Below are 20,003 nucleotides of genomic sequence, written 5' to 3' on the forward strand. Positions count from 1 at the left end.
AGCACTAAAAAAAGAGTAGAGATAAGGAAAAAGACCACCCACAGTTCCTCTGCTGGGACATTCATGCTTCTGTTGCACACATATTCTAGCATTATCTGTAAGGGCTGTGGTCATGTACAATATTGTTTTAATTCCTTATTTTCATTCTTCCTTTCTCCCCTAACTTTCATCACAAAAGCAATTCCTACATTATAAAACCATTTGTAGCCATTTCATAGGCATACATGTACGGCAGTAGAGCCCACTGTTTTTGGAATCAAATCTGGTTTCAAAGCCAACTCTGCCATTTATTAACTAGATATCTTGGGAGAATGTTTATTACTATCCCTGAGTCTCAGTTTCCTCATCTGTATCACTAAGAATTTATAGCATTGTTACATTTAAATAAGATAAAGTATTAATATACAAAGCCCTTCACATATTCTCTGGCACACAGTAGACATATAACATGATTAGGCAAATTTTTACTTAATCAACTAAAACTTTTAAAAGATAACATGAAGACTAACTGTGCCTTTTCAGTTTTCAAGCACATCTTTTGATGAGTCTGATGACAACAGACTACTGGGATTGATTCATAGTTTTTAACCATAGAACTAATTTTGTTTTATCAAGTAAAATCTTATCAAGAGTCCCAATATGTAAAACAAATAAAAGCTGAGACACTTTGGTTGCAGTCAAGGCAAGAATGACATCCCTTTCATTGTAGGATTCACCACGGCACATGTATCTATTCTTTTTCAAATTCTTTTCCTCATTAGGTTGTTACCTAATACTGAGCAGAGTTCCCTGTGCTACAAGGTAGGTCCTTGTTGGTTACGCATTTTAAACATGGCAGTGTGTACATGTCAATCCCCAGCTCCCTAACTAAAGATAAACAAGCATGGGTGATGTCCTGGAAGTCATGTGTCTTTGTATGCGGATTTTTTTCTTTAAAAAGGTTTTATCTTAGTAGCTCCCTTCTTAATGTTATCATTAGTGAATACCTGTAATTTATCATACTTTCTGCAATAAATTATCTGGTTGTTTCTTCTAGGTTGTGAGCTCCCGAGAATGAAGATCTGTCTTGCATCTTTGTAGCAACTGACACAGTGCCTGGCATCTAGTACATACAAGATGTTTATAATTTAACAGGAAATTCACTCCTCTGAAAGGAAAGTACCTGTACAGTAAGATGACAGTCACTGAGAGTCTCAGTTAATTCAAAATTAGCAATACCTCAGACATAATTCTAGTCACTAAGATCTTAGATTATGTGGCGTTATCAAGGACTCTTAGCTACAAACATGTGCTAACTCAATTTTTACTTAATCAACTAAAAGTTTTTAAAGATAACATGAAGACTGTGCTTTTCAGTTTTCAAGCCCATCTTTGAATGAGTCCGATGACAGCAGACTACTGGGATTGATTCATGACTTCATAGTTTTTAACCATAGAACTAATTTTCTTTTATCAAGTAAAACCTTATCAGGAGTCCCGATATGTGAAACAAATAAAAGCTGAGACACTTTGGTTGCGGTCAAGGCAAGAATGACATCCCTTTCATTGTAGGAGTCACCACAGCACATGTTGGTGACTAAGAGTCCTTGATAATGCCACATAATCTAAAGATCTTAGTGACTAGAATTATGTCTGAGTTATTGCTAATTTTGAATTAATTGAGAATCTCAATGACTGTCATCTTACTGTACAGGTACTTTCCTTTCAGAGGAGTGAATTTCCTGTTAAATTATAAACATCTTGTATGTACTACATGCCAGGCACTGTGCCAGTTGCTACAAACATGCAAGATAGATCTTCATTCTCGGGAGCTCACAACCTAGAAGAAACAACCAAATAATTAAACTATTGCAGAAAGTATGATAAATTACAGGTATTCACTAACGATAACATGAAGAAGTGAGCTACTAGGATAAAACCATTTTTTAAAAGAAAAAAAATCTGCATACAGACACATGACTTCCAGAACATCACCCTTTTTCATCAGTTCAGTTCAGTCGCTCAGTCGTGACCGACTCTTTGCGACCCCATGAATTGCAGCACGCCAGGCCTCCCTGTCCATCACCAACTCCCGGAGTTCACTCAAACTCATGTCCATCGAGTCGGTGATGCCATCCAGCCACCTCATTCTCTGTCGTCCCCTTCTTCTCCCACCCCCAATCCCTCCCAGCATCAGACTCTTTTCCAGTGAGTCCACTCTTCTCATGAGGTGGCCAAAGTATTGGAGTTTCAGCTTTAGCATCAGTCCTTCCAATGAACACCCAGGATTGATCTTTAGAATGGACTGGTTGGATCTCCTTGCAGTCCAAGGGACTCTCGAGTCTTCTCCAACACCACAGTTCACAAGCATCAATTCTTTGGCGATCAGCTTTCTTCACAGTCCAACTCTCACATCCATACATGACCATGGGAAAAACCATAGCCTTGACTAGACGGACCTTGGTTGGCAAAGTAATGTCTCTGCTTTTTAATATACTTTCTAGGTTGGTCGTAACTTTCTTTCCAAGGGGTAAGCATCTTTTAATTTCATAGCTGCAGTCAGCATCTGCAGTGATTTTGGAGCCCCCAAAAATAAAGTCTGACACTGTTTCTACTGTTTCCCCATCTATTTCCCATGAAGTGATGGGACCAGATGCCATGATCTTTGTTTTCTGAATGTTGAGCTTCAAGCCAACCTTTTCACTCTCCTCTTTCACTTTCATCAAGAAAACAAAGATCATGGCATCTGGTCCCATCACTTCATGGGAAATAGATGGGGAAACAGTGTCAGACCCTTTTTCATAAATACATATTTTTTTTCATTTCTTAAGTTCATTAAACATTATCTACAATATTATCTGTAAGGTACTGACTCCCAAACTTACACTAACAGTCTGGACCTCACTTCTGATCTCTAGACTGTCTATTACTACCATCTCCGTTTGGGTGTCTACAATGCCTCTCAAAGCTAACTTCCACAGTTGTGTGTGCTCCTGATCTCGGTCCTCAGGTCCAGACAAGTCCAGAGCCAGGTCTTCCTGCTATTTTCCCACCTCAGTTAATGGCAACGTAATTCTAGTTGTTCAGGCCAAAATCTTGGGTATCAGCCTTTATTCTTTCTCCCTCTCACTCCATATCTGTCCTTCAAAATTTCCGTCAGCTCTAACTTCAGAATAAATCTAGAATCTGATTGCTTTTTACCATCTCCACGCCTAGCTATTGCCTGCCTCAACAGAGAAGCAGAGAGTGATCTTATTAAATGATATCACATCATATCATGTCATCCCTCTCCTCCTACTCCAGTGGTTCTCAACTGGGGGTTATTTGTAGTGTTAGCAATGCATGTGTGTGTGTGTATGTGCGTGTGTGTGTGTGTGTGTGGAGTAGTGCTACTAACATCAGCTTGGTAGAGGCCAGGGATCTGCTGGACATCCTACAATGCCCAGAACAGACAAAGAATTGTCAAGCTCAAAATATCAATAGTGCCAAGACTGAGAGACCCCGTCCCATTCCAAACCCTAAAATGACTTTTCATCTCAACGCTTGCTGCTGCTGCTGCTGCTGCTAAGTCACTTCAGTCGTGTCCGACTCTGTGTGACCCCATAGACGGAAGCCCACCAGGCTCCCCCGTCCCTGGGATTCTCCAGGCAAGAACACTGGAGTGGGTTGCCATTTCCTTACAAAGGCCTAAAAAGCCTTGACGTTAACATAAAGCTTTCTACAATCCTACAGCACTTATGGCCCACCAAATTCCCCTTTTAATTTTTAATTCTGTGATTTAAACATTAAGAATGAAATTTATGTAAAGGTTTTACTGATTTTAAATTCCTACTTATATCCACCAGAGGGTGTGCTTCACTGCTAAATAATACTACACAATTTTGCTGTGCAGAGGAATCACCCTGGTGAGAGCAAGCATTGTCATAGCTACCGTTTGTGAAAAAAAGTTTTGGCATGTATGAGCATACCCTTGTGGCTCTGTCGGTAAAGAACCTGCTTGCAATGCAGGCAGGAGACCTGGGTTTGATCCCTGGGTCAAGAATATCCCCTAAGAGAGGGAAATGTCGACCCTCTCCAGTATTCTTGCCTGGGAAATCTCATGGAGAGAGGAGACTGTCAGGCTTCAGTCCACTGGGTCGCGGAGTCAGACTTGTTTTAAGTGGGATAACCCATTTGCAGAAACAATTGGTTTTGTACAAGTCCCACAACTTTTCAATTCACTCAGCCGATTAGCTCACAAAAAAAGGAGTTTTAAAATATTTGTCTTTGGATGAGTTATTTGTGAATTCAGAAACACTATTTTAAAAAGAGTTACTCTAAAGATCTGTCTTAATGTTTTGCGTATATGTCTTTCTCTAAACCCAGTCCTACTAAAGCACTAGGCTCATCTGTTTGGGCCTTCCTCCTCCTACCTGGGAGGGATTCCCTGGAAACAAGACACTTACTTAGGGGTGACCTAACGGAGAAGGCAATGGCAGCCACTTCAGTACTCTTGCCTAGAAAATCCCATGGACAGAGGAGCCTGGTGGGCTGCAGTCCATGGAGTTGCTACAAGTCAGACATGACTGAGCGACTTTACTTTCACTTTTCACTTTCACACATTGGAGAAGGAAATGGCAACCCACTCCAGTGTTCTTGCCTGGAGAATCCCAGGGACGGGGGAGCCTGGTGGGCTGCCGTCTATGGGGTCGCACAGAGTCAGACACGACTGAAGTGACTTAGCAGCAATGGATCAGGGAGTTGGCAGTCCTAAGTCAGAAGTCCTGCATCTCCAGCTAAGCTGTGTCTCCAGAGAGGCGTGACACAGCCTCTACATCATTGAGCAGGTACGTCAGAGTGCCTGGAGTCTTGGGTTGTATGACACACGGCCTGTGTATCCATCAACACTGGCCTGCAACTGGGCAGATCTTGGGGCTGGAGTGGTATCCTTTGAGTCCGGCTATGAATGTGTTGGACGGCTGCTAGATGACATTTCTTTGTAGAGTTTTCTCATTTTGGCACATCTCATGTGACATGGATTTTTAATCCCTTAATCATTAGTAATGGTCTGCCAAGATATTGGGAACTCATATAGCCTGGGCCATTCAGCTTCTATTTTTTTAAACTATTATTTTTTTGTTTTGTTTTTTCTTGGCCACATGGTGAGGCATGTGGGATCTTAGTTTCCTATGCCCCCTGCCATAGAAGTGTGAAGTTTTAACCACTGCACCACCAAGGACGTCCCTTCAGCTTCTCTTGAAAAGCCCCTCTTTTTAATAATAGTGCAGCCAGAAAATTGTTTCTCTCTTGCCCAGAGAATAACCAACCAACTGCTAGTTCTTATAACCAGGATGGGGCTTGCGAATTTTCTTAGTGGGATAAAACCACCAACTTATTTTTTTGAGGCTCTAGACCAAATATATTACATGCATGAGCATTCTGAATAATAAATCTGTTGTGTGGCATGTTATTTCAGGGTACAGTTTTAGAGATGCCCTGAAAAGTAATGAGTGAACCTGGAAGTCATGATGGAGCAGAACAGGTGTGAGGAGGTAATATGAGAGCCTAGAGTGTAGCTGGAAGGAAAGTGGAGCATTAGGAAAAGCAGAGTTCAAGCAGAAATCAATAAACACCATAGGCCAGCCTAATTACTGCATCCAACTTACGTTTATATGAAAATTACTTTATACAAGCCTGATTGAATCTGGAGTGATGGTGTAAGCACCCTACAGCTGCATACCTTTATAGTCAAACTAAAAGCCAAAACTAACAATTGGTTTAAGGAGAATGTATGTGCTGGTGCTAAGACGCTTGTTACGTCTGACTTTGCGACCCCATGGACTGTAGTCCTCCAGGCTCCTCTCTCCATGGGATTTTACAGGCAAGCAGACTGGAGTGGATTGCCATTTCCTCCTCCAGTAATCTTCCTGACCCAGGGATTGAACACATGTCTCTTAGGTCTCCTGCATTGGCAGGCGGGTTCTTTACCACTGAGCCACCTGGGAAATATATACATATATACATACTTATGTGTGTATGTATGTGTATATATATATATATATATATATATATATATAATATAATGAAAAATAGAAAGTAGATCTATTTGAATCTGCATTCTTATTACTTTACATCACTTTCAAATTGTCAAGTTCTTTTCTACTATACCTTTTATTAAGGCAAGTTGAAGGTTTAAAAATGGCTGCAGGGATTCAGAAACTTCCTTTAGAATCCATTCCCAAGCACCTCTCAGTAGGAATGAAAGGCTTTTTGTATAATGTTTTCCTTACACCACCTTGTGATTTCCTTCAGTGCAGCAGTACTAAGCAAACAGAAATCGCAGTGCTGGCTTCTGATGTCACTGCCTGCCTGCTCCTGTGGTTACCAAGATGGACCCTGATTCTGGATCATCTGTGTCGGTGAAGTGGCCTGGCTCCAGACTGTGAAAATCTGTGTAGCTGTACAAACCAGGAGAAAAGGGCGTTTGTTAGTATTTAGTCTCTCCTTTGGGTAAATCAATTTGAGGATGTTGTGACATAAATATTTTTGAAATATAAAGCACTCCACATTCTCTGTGATTTCTAAATCAGCAGTCCCCAACCTTTTTGGCACCAGGGACAAGTTTCATAGAGGATGATTTTTCTCATGGATTGGGGTGGGGGAGTATGGGTTGGGTGCACTTTATTTCTATTATGATTATATTAATATCAGCTCCACTTCAGATCATCAGGCATTAGATCCTGGAGGTTGGGGACTCTTACTCTAAACAACTGTTCCTAATCCACTTGTCTCAAGGTACTTAATATTGAAGGAAGAAAAATCTTTCAGAAGCATTTGAAAGGAAGTGCAAAACAAACATTTGAATTAGAAATCAGGCTATGAATCCGGCAAGTGCAAGCATCATTTATATTAGGAAATGGGATTAAAAATCATGTTTGAGATGCCAAGATACAATAGATAGTAGATTCAAAAGTGAGATGAGCCATCCTTGGGGACTTGGAAAAGGAGGTAACTGAAAACTCAAGACACAAATCTTTTTTTTTCTAAATTATAGTTGATTTACAATGTTATGTTAATTTATGCTGTACAGCAAAGTGATTCAGTTATACACATACACATTCTTTTTCATATTCATTCCATCATGGTTTGTCACAGGATATTGCATATAGTTGCCTGTGCTATGCAATAGGACCTATTGTTTATCCTTTGTACAGATAATACTGTGCATCTGCTAATCCCAAACTCCTAATCCATCCCTCTCTCACCTTCTGTCCCGTTGGCAACCACAAGTCTGTTCCCTATACAGGGCACAAATTTTAAACCTCTCCCTACACTGAGGGTCTAAAAGGTTGAGAGTTGTACCTAGGAGAAGATTTATTTGGAGAGAGCAAAGCTGTAAACCCTTCTCTCCACTCAAGGAGGTAGTTGGGGTGTGAACCCCATGAAAAGAGAGGATCTTCAGTGAATTTACTTGAAGAGCTTGGTTTGTTCCCTGCCCCTGGGGAGATAAAGCTTCTCCCTAGGAAATTAAACATGGGAGAGTTAACTGGCTTGGCTAGTTACTCTGATGGTACCAACTAAGAACATGTTCCTGCCTTGAGATTGATTTTCATTCTCAGAGATTATTGCGTCATGTGTCCGTGTGTAGTGTTTCCAATTGTGGGAATGTGACTTAGTCAACTAGGAGCTGGTCTGAATCTTGTCCAAGAGGACTGCTTTGGATGAGTAGGAGATGAGCAAAGAGGGAATCCCAGTGAAGGGTCTTCAGTGAAGAGTCAGAAGACAAACCTGGGCTTTAAGGCATCCAGTAAGCCAAAGGAAATGGCAACCCATTCCAGTGTTCTTGCCTGGAGAATCCCGGGGATGGGGGAGCCTGAGCCTGGTGGGCTGCTGTCTCTGGGGTCGCACGGAGTCGGACATGACTGAAGCGACTTAGCAGCAGCAAGCCAAAGGAAACTCTCTTGTTCGTGTTGTGGAACGTACAACACGAAGATCCCCGTGTCCTGGCTGGAGATAGCAGAAGAACTCATGAGAGCACCAAGCCACAGCCACCTGTCCCAGCACAAGAGAAGATGTCAGTTGTAAACATTTGCCAAATTCAAAGAGCAAAGCCATCTTGGAAAAACATCAGTCCAGTTCAGTTCAATCTCTGTCATGTCCAACTCTTAGTGACCCCGTGAAATGCAGCATACCAGGCCTCCCTGTCCATCACCAACTCCTGGAGTCCACCCAAACCCATGTCCATTGAGTCGGTGATGCCATCCAACCATCTCATCCTCTGTCGTCCCCTTCTCCTCCGGTCTTCAGTCTTTCCCAGCATCAGGGTCTTTTCAAATGAGTCAGCTTTTCGCATCAGGTGGCCAAAGTATTGGAGCTTCAGCTTCAGCATCAGTCCTTCCATCGTCATTAGAGTAAAAACTCCCACTCTGTTCACTGCTCTTCATCTCCCTGCTTTGGTGCTGCTGGGTCAGAGACACTGGCAAGCTGGCAGAAAAAGACCAAAGTAAGTGAAGGAAGAGAAGGCTGGGACCTCTCTCCCCACCGGAGTGGCTAGTCCACAGTGGTCCTCAGCTGGAGAGGAGAATGCGTCTCAACATTACAGTTTTACTATTATTATTATTTTTAATTTTAAATACTTTATTTTTAATTAATTTATTTATTTATTTCTAAAAAAGAATTTTATTAAAAAAGCACAAATGCAAAGAAATGAACAGAGGAAAATTTATGCGTCGAACCTGGACTGGTCACTTATGATAATATACATGCTACAATTCTGTGGACCATCTTGTAAAGTCTTTGTTGAATTTGTTACAATACTGCTTCTGTTTTGTGTTTTGGTTTTTTGGCCATGAGGCACGTGGGACCTTAACTCCTTGACAAAAGTCTCAACCACTGGACCATCAAAGAAGTCTCTTAATATTACAGTCTTTGTTTTAATCAACACATGAAGTGATGGTCACTTGGTCATGTCTGCCTCTGTGACCCCATGGACTGTAGGCCATCAGGCTCCTCTGTTCATGGACTTCTCCAGGCAAGAATACTGGAGTGGTTGCCATTTCCTTTTCCAGAGGATATTCCCAACCCAGGGATCTAACCCAGATCTCTTGCACTGCAGGCAGATTCATTACCAGTGAGCCATTAGAGAAGTACCAGTGAGAATCTTAAAATAGTGGATTCCAAGCAATTCAGTGGTCCAGCCACTGCTTAGGGTCCCCAACAACCCACCTGAGCTCTCGGGAGCTCATGAAGGACTTGCTCCCAGTGAACAAGGCCCAGAATTTAGAGGAGGAAGATCAGCCAGAACAAATAACACTGCACAGTGGACGAGAGCTGCTGATGGGGAGAGAGGAATGTTCGAACAGAAGGATCGTAAAATACACTTGAAGAAAGCCAGCATGTGGACAGGGAAGAGCCTTTCTTGACCCCAGAAAGATGATTTCCTAACCAAACCTTTGCTGATTGGGACTAGTGGGTCTGGAAGAATAATAGAAAGAAAGAAATCCAAAATGCAAAGTAGAAATGATGAGAAAATATATTTTTTTCCTAAGATATATTTAGGAGTCCTGATATGAAAAGTAGTAGGAGCAGTAAGAAGTCCTAGAAGAAAAAAATCAATAAGAAATAGGAGTAGAGAATTTATTCAATTATAGTAGAGAACACTTCCCAGAATTACAAAAGACTTGAGTCTGCATATTGAAAGGAATCAATGAGTTTCTGGTAGTACTGATTTTTTTTAAAAAAGAAGACATGTCTTGGTAATTCTAAGGGTGGGGAGAAAAATCTCACAAACTTCCAGACAACAAGACTTTCCAGAAAAAAAAAAAAAGTCAGATTTCCTACACAGGATGAGGAATCAGCCTTCTTATTGATAATAGTAGAAGCAACAGCAAACTAACATTCCAAAAAACTACTTAAAAAAGCCTGCAATCTAGGAACTCTACACTAACCAATGATCATTCTTTTGTCAAGATGAAAGGAATTTAATTGTGGTCGTGTTAGTAATCAGAAACTCTAGCATCTATCTTCTCCACCTGAAGAAATGATTCTAGAAGCGACACCAAACAAAGGAATGGAAAAACACAATCAGTATGGAAATGTCGAGGGAGGGAAACAGTGGTGAGAAACCCGGCTTGCAAGATGGATTTATTTTAAACCTAATAGATAATATTAGCCTGGGAGGTTTTACTATGTTTAATATGAAAATGAAAATGTTATTTCCTCACTTGTATCCAACTCTTTGTGACCTCATGGACTGTACAGGTTCCTCTGTCCACGGGATTCTCCAGGCAAGAATACTGGAGTGGGTTGCCATTCCCTTCTCCAAGGCATCTTCCAGACCCAGGGATCAAACCAGAGTCTCCTGTGTGGTAGGCAGATTCTTTACCATCTGAGCCATTAGGGAAACCCATTTTAATAATAGGATGTGATAAATATGAGCTCTTGAAAAGACAAACCAATGATTTTAACTATCTCAAAGTCTGGAAGTTGGAGATAGGAAGAAGGACTAAATTATTCCATTCCTGAAGTTTCATGGTGAGGAAGGAAGGCTGTCAAGGACAGGAAGAGAAAAGGGAATGAGTGTATTTTAAAACTTGGTATCATTAGGATCAGGAGAAAATGGAAAAAATAGGACGCCTGGGATAGAGGAGAAACCAATGGTATCTCTTCTTCAAATAAAAAAGCTCGAGGATGACTGAGAGCACAGGAAAGGGACTTCAGCCATCAATGAAATGAAGGAGAGGTGAGAATTGCAAATTAACGGGAAAAACTGGACTGAAAGCAGCTTGATCACACCAGCAAAAATAATGAAAATGCAAAAGGGAAACCTTATTCAAAACATAACCACAGGAAGGTAGAAATGACGAAATGTGGAATGGTTCAAAGAAGAGGAAATCACAAAGAAAAGGACTGTGCCATAAGAATCCAGTATGAATATATCACATTTATTCATATGCAAAAAATTATGTGCATATGTACTTGAAAAATTTTTTTAACTACTGATCAAGATTTTTTTTTATTTTTAGAAGAAAATCCTTTTGCTTTATGTAAATAAAGAAAATAGTGCAATCAAAATACTAGTAATAAAGATAAGGGTTTGGAAGATCCCCTGGAGAAGGAAATGGCAACCCACTCCAGTATTCTTGCCTAGAAAATCATGTACAGAGGAGCCTGGTGGGCTACAGTCCAAAGGGCCACAAAGAGTTGGACAGAATTGAACATGAGCATATATACAAAGTAAATGTGGAATAACAACTCATGTGCACTGAACTGCAAGGAAAAATGTAATTTGGAAAAGTAATTCCTCCAGATCACTAAAGTTTAATTAAGTCAAAACATTTAAACTAGAATTTGATGATGCTCCTCTTCCCTCCCCACCATCCCTGACAATATTTTTATATATAACACTTCCTGACATTCTTTGATGGTGATTGCTGGAAAGAATTTAACTTTCCCTTAACTCAAAGATAAGACACATCACATGTGACTTAGCACATTGTTGCTTACCAAGGCAATAAGATGTGGTCTTTAAGAACCAAGGCTTTAACTATTTACAATAGCCAAGACATGGGAACAACCTAAATGTCCATATGCAGATGAATGGGTAAAGAAAATGTGGTATATACACAATGGAGTATTACTCAGCCATCAAAAAGGATGAAACAAAGCCATCTGCAGCAACATGGATGGACCTAGAAATTATCATACTAAGCAAAGTGAGTCAGAAAGAGAATGACAAATACCATATGATATAACTTATGTGTGGAAGCTAAAATATGATACAATTCAATATATCTATGAAATGAAAACAGACTCAAAGACATAGAGAAGAGACTTGCGGTTGCCAAGGGGGAGAGGGTATAGGGGAGGGAAGGATTGGGAGTTTGGGATTAGTGGAGGTAAACTAATATATATATAGGATGGATAAACAACAAGATCATACTGTATAGCACGAGGGACTATATTTAATATTCTGTGACAAACCTTAATGGAAAAGACTATGAAAAACTATGTATATATATATCTGAGTTACTTCACTGTACAGAGAAAATTTGCACAAAATTGTAAATCAGCTATTAATACTTAATAAAAAAAAAGAACCAAGACTTTAGACTGAGGTACTCATTCAAATTCAGACTTTGTTATTATCTGACTGTGCAACACTGGGTGAGTTACTTACCTCTCTGAGCCTCAGTTTTGTCATTAAAATGAAGGTCGGTCACATTTGTTGTCAGGTTTATATAGAGCATCTAAGATGTTGATCCCATTAAATGCTCGATAAATGGGCTATGATTATTCCTTATAAAGGTAAATGTAGGACTGAATAAGATAGGACACTGGAACTTGCTCACTTGGAAAATCTTTGACAGCCACTTTCTTGTTAATTATTTGTCTCCTGAGTAAAGAAGAGTGATATCTTGTCACTGCATAACTTTCAGAGCTGAGTTTCTAGTCAATTAATTATTGAATCAAAGTCTGTTGTGATGTATAGAAAGAAATGTGAAATGGGGAGTCCTTGAGAAGATAACTTTTTCTTGTTTTCATCTTAGTTTGCTCAGTTTTAAAATCCAATAATACTTCTGTAACTATCAGTGCCTGGGGCTGGGAGGATCAAATAAGATCGTGATTATGAAAATTCCTATACATTTCATAAGTTTCCATAAATGTTATTGTTCTTTAAATTTTATATTTTTGACTGTGCTGGGTCTTTGCTGCTGCACGGGCTTTGTCCAGTGGTGGAAAGCAGGGCTGCTCTCCAGTGCAGGACGCTGGCTTTGGTGGTTTCTCTTGTTGTGGAGCAGGGCGTCCCAGGTGACGCTGGTGGTAAAGAACCCGCCAGCCAATGCAGGTCAGATGTAAGAGACGCCAGTTCGATCCTTGAGTTGGGAAAATCCCCTGGGGAAGGGCATGGCAATCCACTCCAGTATTCTTGCCTGGAGAATCCCACGGACAGAGGAGCTGGGAGGGCTACAGTCCATGGGGTCGCACAGAGTTGGACACAGATGAAGCAGCTTAACGTGGTTCAGGCTCTGGAGTGTGGGTTTCAGTAGTTGCTGCACATGGGCTCAATAGTTGCCATTCGTGGGCTGCAGGGCACAGGCTAAATAGTTGTGGCGCGTGGGCTTAGTTGCATTTCAGCATGTGGGATCTTCCCAGACCAGGGATTGAACCCATGCCTCCTGCACTGGCAGGTGGATTCTTTACCACTGAGCCACCAGGAAAGCCCAAATGTTATTTTTATTAAAGACCAAATAGTAAATGCTCCCTTGGCAGCTGAGCTGAACTCATCGGAGTACCTTGAACTTGACACGCTCTGAATTCTGCCGTGTTCTATGGACTGCCACAAGTAACAAGTCAGATGCCCTTTCAGTGAATGTCCCCCTAGACCACAAGTTCTCAGTGAGCTCTGGAGACAGCTGTTTTCTTTGACTGCCAGCATTTGATACTCTGACTCTTCTTCAGTCTTTCTCTCTCCTGTCTTTCTCCCTAGTAATTTTTGTTTTGTTCTTTTTACTTGCTTACTGTTGCTTTGTTTTAATTTTGCAGTGATCGTGAGTTGCCTGACTTTCCTGGCCAACATAGAGCAAAGAAAGTGCTTTTTGCAATTTTAATATCCTAACCAGCCAGCCAACAGATCCAATTCAATAAATGGAACATTGACCCAAGATAATCATGAATATGAATGAAAATCGCAGATTTCGGGAGATCCAGTATGCACCAAATTACTTTGTTGAGGCCACGAACCATATAGCACCCTGCTGTGGGGAAAGGCTTTCCCCTGAAGGCAATAGATATTCCCACTGTCATAACCTGAGGTAAGTGAGGGCTGTGGTCTAGGGGAGGGAGGCCTTTGATTCCTTTCTGGGGCTCTGTGTCAGTTTGTTACTGAAAGTGAGGTCCAGCTGCTTGCCTGCTCAAAAGCCAATACGCAAGAGGCAAGGCTGGTGGAAAGTTTGCTTTATTTTGGAGACCAGCAATCAAAGGCCGATTCCACTGACAATCAATGAGCAAGAGCTTTTAAGGGGAACTTTCAAGGGTGCATAGACAGAGGGAGGAGGCTCCATGCAAAGCAGCACCATCAGTTCTGACAGTATCTTGAAACTGATCATGAAGTGGTCTAATCAGCATCATCTTTATTGCTCCCATTTCCTCGAGGCCAGTTCTTGGAATTGTGGCAGGCTTATATCATACTACTGGAGAAGGCAACGGCACCCCACTCCAGTACTCTTGCCTGGAAAATCCCATGGATGGAGGAGCCTGGTAGGCTGCAGTCCATTGGGTCGCGAAGAGTCAGACACGACCGAGCGCCTTCAATTTCACTTTTCTTTTTCATGCATTAGAGAAGAAAATGGCAACCCACTCCAGTGTTCTTGCCTGGAGAATCCCAGGGACGGGGGAGCCTGGTGGGCTTCGTCTATGGGGTTGCACTACTGAAGTGACTTAGCAGCAGCAGCAGCAGTGGTATATCATACTACAGTCTTGTCATCATGCAGTTAACTTCTTTCACCTGGTGGGGGTTTCAGTATATACAAAACAGCTCAAAGGATTGTTTATAGACCTTGAGGGAGAACTAAAGACCTTTGGTTTTGTTTAACGCCTAATGGATGTGAGAGTTGGACTGTAAAGAAGGTTGAGTGCCGAAGAATTGATGCTTTTGAACTGAGGTTCTGGAGAAGACTCTTGACATTCCCTTGGACTTCAAGGAGATCAAACCAGTCAATCCTTAAGAAAATCAACCCTGAATATTCATTGGAGGGACTGAAGCTGATGCTCCAATACTTTGGCCACCTAATACAAAGAGCCAACTCATTGGAAAAGACCCTGATATTGGGAAAGATTGAAGGCAGGAGGAGAAGGGGGTGACAGAGGACAAGATGGCTGGATGTCAACAGCGACTCAATGGACATGAGTTTGAGCAAGCTCTGGGAGATGGTGAAGGACAGGAAAGCCCGGCTTGCTGCAGTCCATGGGGTCACAAAGAGTTGGATACAACCAAACAAAAACAACAACAACAAATGCCTAAACAATTATTTGGTCTTGTTTGATTGCTGCTGTTGCATTTTCCACTTCTCTGATTAAACTACTTTGGCCACCTCATGCGACGAGTTGACTCACTGGAAAAGACTCTGATGCTGGGAAAGGTTCGGGGCGGGAGGAGAAGGGGACGACAGAGAATGAGTTGGCTGGATGGCATCACCGACTCTGTGGACATGAGTTTGAGTGAACTCTGGGAGTTGGTGATGGACAGGGAGGCCTGGCGTGCTGTGATTCGAGCGACTGAACTGAACTGAAATGAACAAATTACCACAAAATTTAGTGACAAAAGCATTCACCATTTAATTGTTCTGAATCTGTTATTCTGTGGATAAGGATTTCAGATGGGACACTCTCTAATAAAAATTAAGTGGAGATGATTCGTCTCTGCTTTATAATACCTCAAGTCTCAGCTGAGAAGACTGATTTCTGGAATGACTCAACTGGTAATGGACTGGAATCAGCTGGACACTTCTTCAGCCGCAGGTGTGGTGCCTGCTGAGGTGGTATAACGACTGGGTTCGACTGGGATTCTCAACTGGAACGTCCAAATGTGATGCCTCCATGTGGCCTGTGACTTCTCCGTGCCTCACGTATGGTGGACAGGTGCAGCCACAGTGACTGGAGCTCCCTGTCCACTTATGACCCAGCCTGGTAAGTCACATTGTATCACTTCGACTATATTGATCAGCAGTCCAAACTCACCCTGATTCAACTGGGGCACTGACATCATTTCTTAACAGAAGATGTGTTGAAGAATTTGTAGCTAGGTTTAGAGCCACCACAGATAGTCACATGTGCAGTAGTCAAATGGTCGGAAACTTACCAGGGAAGTAAAGCAGAAGCACAAAGGAAACTCAGAATCAGCTATAGCTGATAAGAGAGAGGTATGGCAAGGAAAATAGTTTTCAGATCCCCCTGCTGGTGGTTAACACTGCTACAATCCTGGCCAGATCAGCTTGGGTTCAGGAGCTGCAGGGGAAGGGTACTGAGGGCCCTGGTGAGGAGGCTTTGGACAGGTCACCATGGAGTGAACTTTGGGAGCCCTCTCAACCCAACGCAGACTTTGGGCTCTTATGCAGGGAAATTTGTACAGTGATGATATTGAGAATCAACTTCAATTTGGAAGGTGAAATAATGACACTTGTTATGTTAAAAATGGCAATACCTTTTGTTTTTATAAAGAATCCTTTTCTTTTAAAAAGAAACATGCTAAGGTGTATATAGATAAAATGATATGATATATTTACCTTAAAATAATCCAGTGAGAAGATGGGGTATAGGTGAAACAAGTTTGGCTATATGTTGATAATATGGAAACTATTAATAGTACATGGGGGGTTACTATACTATTTCTCTCCTTTTGTGTTACCTCCCCTTATATTTCTTACCATGTATCCAGTTCAAGACTGGCTCAATCTGAGAGGTTCAGATATATTGACCATAATCATTGCTGAAATGGTAACCCCTTGGGACTTCTTGCCAGGCATAGAGAATGACTCCTTCTGTACTGCTGTAGCTCTGAGCACAGCTCCCTAAAATGACTTCATTATATTATAATGATCCAGTTACTCCTCTTGTTCCTTTAGGAGACTGTGAGCATCTTGGGAACAGCCACCATCTCCAGCCACCAATAGGGAATGGCTAGGAAAAGGCATGACAGGTGAAATAAATAATAAGAGTGAAATAAATAATTCAGTGTTTCTGAATTAATAAATAAATGAAAATGCCATTTAACAAATTAATTAAAATAGTGAAAATAAAATAAACATTAGCCTGTAACTGCCTGGTGGGTAACTGTATCATCCCTTGGAAGTCAATTAAGAAGGAATTGTTTTGAATGCTTCCTTCTATTGCTCTTCTGGAGACTGGAGGGAGAGAAATAAATTTTGGTTAAATGTCACTGAAAGTTCTCTTGTTTTATTAACTGCCCACCTGGAGACATTTAAAGACCTCATTTAATTAAAATGTTCACTTCCAATGACTGGCCAAGAGGCCTTTGTTCTTCCTGGATTGATTAGGGTTAAACAACAAAGGCAGAAGTGTTTCTTCAGAAGGTGTCTGCTGATAATAATAGATGTTACCTTGGTCAAAGGCAATAAACCCTGAGTTGGTCTCCCACCACCACTGAAGTGTGGCCCACATAGATTGTCCCTGCATGGGGAGTTGGACTCTGAAGAGATGGATAATTAGGCAAGAAATTCTGCTGAGAGACATTTTGAACAAAGTGGGGGACGTGGTGTATGACATGGGGGAATCCAGAACCAAGAATCCAAATGAGCAAAAGCAGTGAGGCGGATAGTTTTTGCTAAGTGAAGAGGTGCATACATTCTTTTAATGGAAATCCTGACAAAGTAACCATTTAGGATTTCTGTGACCATTTGTTCTTTTCTCTTTACCAAATCTTTTCAATGATGAAAAGGGATTACTATGATCTCTGAAGGGGAAGGTTAAGTCTTTTGTAGTTTAATGTGAATTTTCCTTAAATCGGAAAATCATTTTGCTTAAAGTATAACAGAAAAAGCAGCATTTGACTTTCAGTTCCAAATATGATGATGTAACTGAGATTGGACTTGTTCTCCCACCAGAAGCACTAGAAAATTAGACAAAAATACATTAAACAACTGTCTTCAGACTCTGGGCTTCCCAGGTGGCTCAATGCAGGAGATGTGGGTTTGATTCTTGGGTCAGGAAAGCCCCCTGGAGAAGGAAATGGCAACCAACTCTGGTGTTCTTGCCTGGGAAATCCCATGGACAGAGGAGCCAGGTGGGCTAAGGTCCATGGGCTTGCATAAGAGTCAGATATGACTTAGAGACTAAACAACAGCAACTTCAGATTTTGGGTAATAGGCAGTGCAGCACCGTGCTCTTTAAGAGAGATCACAGTCAGAGTGAGAAAGCAATGTAGAGTCACCCTTTCAATGGCCTCAGCTCATAGAGGGAGAGTCTAGGTAGAGCGCAGCCACCCTTTTGCACTGAGGACACAGAAACCCGTGGCTGGGAAGGCTCAGACAGCTGCAGCCTCTAGGTCAGGCAACTGCACCGTGGGGCACCGAGCGGAGAGAGAGCACCCGACACTCGCCCAGAGGTCCACTGGAGTCTATAAATGAACTGTAAGCTTTGCATGCAGGTGATGAAAACCCCTCAAAGCCAACTAAGGAACCACTGCTGCTGCTGCTGCTGCTAAGTCACTTCAGTTGTGTCCGACTCTATGTGACCCCATAGACAGAAGCCCACCAGGCTCCCCGGTCCCTGGGATTCTCCAGGCAAGAACAATGGAGTGGGTTGCCATTTCCTTCTCCAATGTGTGAAAGTGCAAAGTGAAAGTGAAGTCGCTCAGTCGTGTCCGACCCTTAGCGACCCCACGGACTGCAGCCTACCAGGCTCCTCCATCCATGGGATTTTCTAGGCAAGAGTACTGGAGTGGCTTGCCATTGCCTTCTCCAGGGACATGTAAAACAAGCAATTCTCAGAGATCACACTGGACTAGAATCTATTTGAGTTCCAAGTAGCCAAAGTAGTAAGACACTGAACATTAAATGGGGACTCCAGAAGGCTCACACTTTAGTACTAAATCTAGACTAACCCTAAAGTAAAGGCTACTCTTGACATTCCTAAAAACTTGAAAGCAAACCTCAGAAAGATCAAGCTGATCCACAGAGAAATTAATCTGCCAAAACAAACTTTCAGTTCAGTTCAGTTCAGTTGCTCAGTCGCGTCTGACTCTTTGCCACCCCATGGACTGCAGCACACCAGGTCTCCCTGTTTATCACCAGCTGCCAAAGCTTGCTCACACTCATGTCCATTGAGTTGGTGATGCCATCCAACCATCTCATCCTCTGTCATTCCCTTCTCCTCCTGCCCTCAATCTTTCCCTGACTTTTCCAAAGAGTCAGTTCTTTGCATCAGGTGGCCAAAGTATTGGAGTTTCAGCTTCACTATCAGTCCTTCCAATGAACATTCAGGACTGATCTCCTTTAGGATGGACTGGTTGGATCTCCTTGCAGTTCAAGGGACTCTCAAGAGTCTTCTACAACACCACAGCTCAAAAGCATCAATTATTTGGCGCTCACGTTTCTTTATAGTCCAACTTTCACATCCATACATCACTACTGGAAAAACAAACACACTTTAATGAAAACCAATAAAATCTAGGCATTGAAAGTGTAACAGTCACAATCCCCAGCATCTAATACAAGGTATTACATGTGTAAAGAAGCAGGACAATGTGACCCATAACCAGGAAAAAGTCAATAAGTAAACCTAGAAATGACAAGAGAAAATTAACATGTAACAGCGTTATAATTGCTATAAAAAATATGCTCAGACATTTAAAGAGAAACATGAAGTGAGTGTGTATGTGTATGTGTGTGTTAGTCATTCAGTCATGTCTGACTTTGCGAAACCATGGTCTGTCCATGGAATTCTCCAGGCAAGAATACTGGAGTGGGTTGCCATTTCCTTCTCCAGGGGATCTTCCAGACCCAGGGATTGAACCTGGGTCTCCTGCATTGCACACAGATTCTTTACTGAAGTTAGTGAGGAAAGAAATAAAACATTTAAAAAGAAGAAAATGAAACTTCCAGGAATGAAAAAAAAATCTAACATAAGCATGTTACAGAATGAAAATACAGAAAATTAGATTGTGTAGAAGAATAGATCTGTTAAGTTGAAGATGCAGAAATAGAAACTATACAAAGGGAAGCACACAAAGAAAAAGCAAATGAACAGTTCCTCAGTGATCTTTCCAAGAATTTCAAGTACTGTACATATGTATAACTGGAATTTGATAAGAAAGGAAAGGATAGAAAAAGTGTTTGGTGAAATAAAAAAATTCCAAGTTTGATATAAACCATAAAATAATATGGTCAAGAAACTCAATGAACCCCAACTAAAATGAACAATCACATAAACAAACAAAACCCCCCATACCCACCAAGGCTTATCTTAATCAAATTGCTAAAAATAAATGATAAAGAGATGATTTTAAAACAGCCAGAGGATAAGAGAAT

The sequence above is a fragment of the Moschus berezovskii genome, chromosome 14, assembly GCF_049115385.1.
Source record: "Moschus berezovskii isolate FMDL1 chromosome 14, NW_MosBer_1.0, whole genome shotgun sequence".
Taxonomy (NCBI): domain Eukaryota; kingdom Metazoa; phylum Chordata; class Mammalia; order Artiodactyla; family Moschidae; genus Moschus; species Moschus berezovskii.